Source organism: Capra hircus, unplaced genomic scaffold (assembly GCF_001704415.2).
Source record: "Capra hircus breed San Clemente unplaced genomic scaffold, ASM170441v1, whole genome shotgun sequence".
Lineage (NCBI taxonomy): Eukaryota > Metazoa > Chordata > Mammalia > Artiodactyla > Bovidae > Capra > Capra hircus.
The window spans coordinates 1-6,672 of record NW_017218703.1 but is presented as its reverse complement, the minus strand read 5'-3'; the positions used below and the strand labels follow the sequence as shown (position 1 = coordinate 6,672).

The window sequence follows — 6,672 nt, the reverse complement described above, 5'->3', positions numbered from 1 at the left end:
ACCTGATGTTGTGGCATATTATACATCTTAAAAAAATGTTTCATCTTCTTTCTCTGCTAGGAGGTGATTTTTACCCTGAAGGGGACTATTTCATGAATTCAATATCAAATATTACAGTAGGCCTAGAAGGGGCCTTGGGGGCTTTTCTCAATCTCTTCTTGAATCTTCAAACAGGAGAATATCTTAACCATTACATAAACACATACTGGCCCATGTGCTGACGCCTTAATGAATTCAGGACAGGACTAATGAGAGTTAAGCAGTAGATGTTAAATTTTAATCACATCTAACTCTTTAATTCCTTTATTTTGATTTTTCAGTGGATGCTGAGTGTGGCAGAATGCCAGAATGTGGGTTGAACTGATTTAGAGCTACACAGAACAGTATAAAGAAACAGGTCCAGCAAACACCCTTTACCTTGATAAGAGCAGGATGCTGCAAGCCTACTAAGGAAGCCTTTGTCTCAGTTCACAAATTTAAAAAAAGAGAGCAAGAGAAATAAATATTATATTCTCTTTCAAATATCATCAGCGTATTGACATCAGCCACATGTCCAATCAAAATCTCATATTGCATTTTAAGGTTATTTTCTTGTCTAGTCTTTATCTGTATTTCCTGGATATTTTTATAATTCTTTTCCATGAAGTGAAAGTGAAAGTTGCTCAGTCATGTCTGACTCTGTGTGACCCCATGGACTATACAGTCTATGGAATTCTCCAGGCTAGAATACTGGAGTGGGTAACCGTTCCTTTCTCTAGGGGATCTTCCCAATCCAGGGATTGAACCCAGGTATCCCACATTACAGGTTGATTCTTTACCAGCCACCAGGGAAGCCCAAGAAGACTGGAGTGGGTAGCCTATCCTTTTCTCCAGTGGATCTTTCTGACCCAGGAATCGAACCAGGGTTTCCTGAATTGCAGGTGAATTCTTTACCAGCTGAACTACCAGGGAAGCACTGACCAATTAAAATTTTATTTTGTGACTGACTTTCAATCCAAATATTAATTCAGTTCCTACTCTAGATTTTTAAATACAAATATGGGGAATATGAAACAATACCTTATCAACTATATTGAAAGAAAAAAAAAGAAACAAAAGCAAAAAAACTTCAACCCCTACACTGGTAGCTATGTATGCTGGGACATACTGGCGACTTGGAAGACAAATTAAAACAAAAGTATAAATACATCATAAAATATAACCAGGCTGGCTACATAATTTGAAAGGTCCAGTGTAAAAGGAAAACATGAAGCCTCATATTCAAAAATTACAAATTTCAAGATGGCAGTAGCCAAATATTAAACTAAGCATGGAACCCCTCTAAGTGCAGGACCCCGTGTGACTTCACAAGCTGCAAACCCATGAAGCTGGTTCTAAATAACATAAATTCCATCTTATATTAATTATTAAGGATGATACCTATAATACCTGTCCTTTTTAAAGTGATGGAGTATCAATGACTCTAAAGGAAATTCTCCTCTTTGGTTAAAGTTGGCCTTTATCTGTTTGCTCAGGCGTTGGTGGTATAGTGGTTAGCATAGCTGCCTTCCAAGCAGTTGACCCGGGTTCGATTCACGGGCCAAGGCAACAGTTACTTTGGGCTTCCCCGGTCACTCAGAGGTTAAAGCATCTGCCTGGAATTCAGGAGACCCAGGTTCGATCCCTGGGTCGGGAAGATCCCCTGGAGAAGGAAATGGCAACCCACTCCAGTACTCTTGCCTGGAGAATCCCATGGAGGGAGGAGCCTGGTAGGCTACTAGTCCATGGGGTCACAGAGTCGGACACGGACTGAGCGACTTCTCTTTCACTTTCACTTTTATCTGTTTGATATTTAACCTGCTCAGATGATACTCGCTCTGTTAAAACAATATTTGACTACTATTAGTCGATCAATTGAAACAGGCAAAAGTAGTATTTTTTTTTTAAAAAAAGATAATACATAATGCTTATGATATTTCTTAGAGAAGATAATAAAATTCCAGGGAAGTTTGAGGCCTTATGATAATTAGAAATGTTTTACACTGATAGACTAAGATCATTCAAAGAATTAGTGGACAATAAAAGCATAAATTAAATTTTTATCTTAGCCCAAATAATGAATTTTGTAAGAGCTGAAAAAGATTTATGGCTAAATCTAAGAGGAAGCAAGGGAGAAAAAAAAAGAGAGAGAGAGAGAGAGTACAAATTTAAGTACAAATGAAAGTTAAGTTAGAAGCAAGGTGCCAATGTATATTTAAGAAGTGGCTGTTCTTCTCTGTTCCTGTTATGCTTTGTGCTTTACACTTAAACATGAAGTTTGATCACTAATAGATTTGTTGCTTAAATAAACATAATAGCAGTATGAGGATACTGAATGATACAGCCCTGCTCTGTCTCCTGTTTAATGATGACATGAATGGACCTGAGGCTACTGTGCTTCTTGACTGAGACATCACAAATCTGCTGCAGACTTCTGAAGGAAACAAATGGTATTTCCAGAGTTAAAACTGGGTCCTGGAGCTTTCTTGAAAGCAGGATCTCAGAATTACCACAATGATAAAGCTCACTGGGAGACTTACAGTAACAATGCACGTAAGGGTGCAGCATCTTAGAACTTCAGAAACTGTGATGTTAAAGCCATTTGCCATTTGTTTAGGATTTTTAAAATCATTTTATATAATAGATTTGACTTTCAATCAGAAGCGTCTCAAAATTGTATATAATAAAAGGTGCATTACTTCTTTAAATCAGAACTTGACTATAAAACAAGTATGGCACATGCCTAGAAGAAGGAATGAATCAATATATTTAATCCAGTTCTGCGAAAACTATGCTTGGAGGGGTGGGAGGAAGAAAGAAGTCTTATGAATTGTAACTGATTCCTTGAAATCCTTAAAACTGATCGGTAATAACTATATCTAATAGAAGTAATAGGTTCTATTAGGGCTATTTACTAATAGGGCTCCATCTTCAAAGTTGTAAACTTCCGTGAGTAAGAAGATCCATTTAATTGCCATCCTCTCTCAATTTATTCATCTGGCCAAGAAACTGAAGTTAAATTTATCAGTAATGTTCACTCACAAAACAGGCTGTGCTTCCAAAGATAGTTAAGTCTGTGAATTAAAACTGGATGAAGTCGCTCACTTAGTCGTGTCCGACTCTTGGCAACCCCGTGGACTGTAGCCCACCAGGCTCCTCCGTCCATGGGATTCCCCAGGCAAGAATACTGGAGTGGGTTGCCATTTCCTTCTCCAGGGGATCTTCCTGACCCAGGGATCGAACCCAGGTCTCCTGCACTGCAGGCAGACGCTTTACCCTCTGAGCCGCCAGGGAAGCCCACAGACTGCCAGTTTAGCAACTTCTTCATTAAACCACTCACTACTGAATACAGTAATATCCTGCTCACATTAATTCAAGTATCCTCTACAGTTATAATAGCAACAGAATTTCAATGAGTAACATGACACTTCAATAGTTACTGTGTGATGACTAAAAGCTTCACCCCAGACCACAGCTGGCCATTTTTCCTCTATATCCAGCTTTGCACTCTAGGGCCTGTGCATTTGCTGTTCATTCTGCCTCAGATGTTTTTCTCCAGGCTTTCAGTGGCTGATTTCCACTAGTCACTTTCCAACTGAATGTTGTAGAAAAGGTTCATTTCAGGATGAATCCATCTAAACATGCCTATCTAAAGTAGTGAAAAATTACCGTATCGTCTTTGATCTACCACTCACCATAGCTTCATTTTTTCATTCTGTAAGTTATCTTATTTGTGTATTTATTACTCATTAACTTCCTTTTTAAGGTCAGAGAACTTCCATATTGTGCACTTCTATGTAACTGGGTCATAGGACAATTCCTGACACATATTTGTTGAATAAATGAATACATTTATTAATTAAACTTAACAGCAACCTTCAACCTTCAATACTCCAAATGTACTAATTTTCTTTATTTTTAGATGAGGGAAATTAAGTTCAAAGACATTAAGTAAGATGCTCAAGTTCTCATAAACAGAAAATGCTAGAGCTTTGATTAAAAGCCACATCCGATTAAGCTTGAGAGATTGTAGAGTTAACTTCTATTACTTCAAAATTATCCCTTCTTCTGTAAATCAGAGCTCAGTTTCTTTTCTTGTTCTCCAGATAGAATCTACTTTCATCTCTTACCAGTATTGAGAAATGGACTCAACAGAAGGATAGAGGAAAAATTTTTTTCTCACTTACCCTATGGTAAATTAATCAAACATCACAATAGACTTATAGTCTCCCATCTTCATCTGATGCAATTCCTCCTTCTTCCTCCTCTGCCTTCTTCTCTCTGCCCCTCTCTTATTTCCTCTTGCTCCTCATCCTCTGCTGCTTCTCTCAGCCGTCCCCTCTCTCATGCTCCTTCTTCTTTCCTTCTTCAAAGAATTCAGGCCTTTTCAACATCTCTTCCAAATTAATATAAATATCCACTGAGGCAGTCAAGAAACAGCTCTCATAGAATCCGCACTTATCCCAATTCAAGTCCATGTGAGAATTATTTATAATTTTTTATTTATAATTTATTATTATATATTTATAGTTTTCCCCCCTTTAGGGGGAAAAAAAGTGCTTTTAGTCACATCAGGTACATCTTGCTTAGGCAGCTTAATAAGTATATTAACTAACTCTTTTCACGGTGGCATTTCTACTCCAAAGTGTTCTGACTAAAAGAATAAGAGAAAAGGAGGCCTCCCTTCAGGTAGGCTCATAATATAGAAGCCAAGGGCAATACAAGTTTGGTGAGGTAATATCTTCAGTATCCAGGATAAAATTCTAGATATATTGAGAGGTTTTATGCTGAATATGCCCTAGCACATGCATCTTTTTGTCATAAGTGGCAAAATCAGGCTTTTAATGAAATCTTTCCAATGAGCCCCTTGAGAAGTCACCTTAATTTATGATTACCCTGTAGATGATTCCAAAAGTACTTTCTCTTGAATAATATACAGTTTAACTTATTTTGCCCTTGTTTTTTTGTTTTTCACTACCCAGAGAGGACAGTGTCCATTGTGTGGCTGAAGCTATTTTGAATTAATAGTCATGGTTCTGAATCTTGCCTCCACAAATAAATACTAAGAAATAAGATTCGTTTTAGAGAAAACAAAACTCAATAAGAAAAAAAGAAAAGAAAATCAAGACCAACAAAATGATACATATATTTATAACTGCACAACCAGGCTTATGGCATAATGCATTACAGTTTCACAAACAATCGATACAAATTATTGGATATAAAATTACTTTTTGATGACCACTGTGAAATACAAGCTGTTCAAGTCATTCCTCACACTATTATTGATTTTACTCTACTTTTTCTATTGCATTTTTAAAGTACTTGGTGTCAATTTTTAAGGCTCTAGTCTCTAGTAAAATACTAAGCAAATTCATGTAGACTAGAATTTTCTAAGGAATATGAAGGAAGAAGAGATTCTTGAGAAAACTTTGCTTTGAATTTCACATTCGAACAAGTATCTCCTTTTTTTTAAGATTCAAAAATGTCTTCAATGTCACCTCCAATGAACATTTGAAACTGTTACATCATTTTAAGGCTAGCAGTAATTCTATTTTTATCATATTTTTTCCATAGTGTAACTTTGTTGATGTTGTTGTTGTTGTTGTTACTTTTTACTCGCTAGGTCATGTCTAACTCTTTTCCAACCCTGTGGCCTGTAGCCCGTGTTGAACGGGACTTGTGTTTCCTGCATTGATAGGCAGATTCTTTACCACTGAGTCAGCCAAGTGGTTCCCATGAAGATGGTAATGCTTTCTCTCAAACATGAAATCAAGGCAATTATCACGTTTAAATACAGGATTTCTGTATTTTAAATGCTTATTTATCATTAGTATTTTAATATTAATTTAGGATCATTAAAAATTAGATGTAGCTGCCTCTACGACCAAATTTTGATAAAGCTAGTAAGTTTCCAGCAAAATGTTTTAGGCTGGGGTCCAAGAAAACAGGGCTTCCCAGGTGACTCAGTGGTAAACAATCTGCCTGCCAATGCAGGAGATGCAAGAGACTCAGATTCAAAACTGGTCGGGAAGATCCCTGGGGGTAGGAAATGGCAAACCCTCTATAGTATTTCTGCTGGAAAATCCCATGCACAGAGGAGTCTGGTGGGCTACAGTCCATGGATCTCAAAGAGTTGGACACGACTGAGAGACAGCACACATATACACATCTTCAAGGAAACAGATCAGTTTAGTTCAGTTGGCTCAGTCGTGTCTGACTCTTTGTGATACATGAATCACAAAACGGCAGACCCCCGTCCATCACCAACTCCAGAGTTCACCAAAACTCATGTCCATCGAATTGGTGATGCCATCCAGACATCTCATCCTCTGTCGTCCCCTTCTCCTCCTGCTGCCCAATCCCTCCAGCATCAGTCTTTTCCAATGCGTCAACTCTTCACATGAGGTGGACAAAGTATTGGAATTTCAGCTTCAGCATCTGTCCTTCAATGAACACCCAGGACTGGTCTCCTTTAGGATGGACTGGTTGGATCTCCTTGCAGTCCAAGAGACCCACAAGAGTCTTCTCCAACACCACAGTTTCCAAAGCATCAACTCTTCAGCACCCAGCTTTCTTCAAGTCCAACTCTCACATCCATACACAACTACTGGAAAAACCATAGCCTTGACTAGATGGACCTTAGTTGGCAAA

General features: G+C 37.9%; 1 non-coding gene across 1 annotated transcript; it reads left to right on the top strand.

Moving 5' to 3' along the window:
- Positions 1 to 1,514: 1,514 nt before the first annotated feature.
- TRNAG-UCC lies at positions 1,515 to 1,587 on the top strand. Its single transcript has one exon. It is a non-coding gene; the product is annotated as a tRNA-Gly (tRNA).
- The last annotated feature ends 5,085 nt before the right edge of the window (positions 1,588 to 6,672 follow it).